Raw genomic sequence first — 270 nt, forward strand, 5'->3', positions numbered from 1 at the left:
GTTCAAATTCCGCCGAGGTCGACTTTGCCCTTCATCCTTTCGGGATCGATTAAATAAGTACCAGTTACGCACTTAATCCGTTTGTCTGTCCTTGTTTGTCCCCTCTGTGTGTAGCCCGTTGTGGGTAGTAAAGAAATAACACACACACATACACACACACACATACATTCAACAAAAAGTAAATATTTTCATTCAAAAGAAATAGAAAACGCAGACATATCTAGTCTGAACATGCACGTGCAGCCTAGGTTGTGAAAGCAGACATTATCG

Source organism: Octopus bimaculoides, unplaced genomic scaffold, assembly GCF_001194135.2.
Source record: "Octopus bimaculoides isolate UCB-OBI-ISO-001 unplaced genomic scaffold, ASM119413v2 Scaffold_221516, whole genome shotgun sequence".
Classification (NCBI taxonomy): Eukaryota; Metazoa; Mollusca; class Cephalopoda; order Octopoda; family Octopodidae; genus Octopus; species Octopus bimaculoides.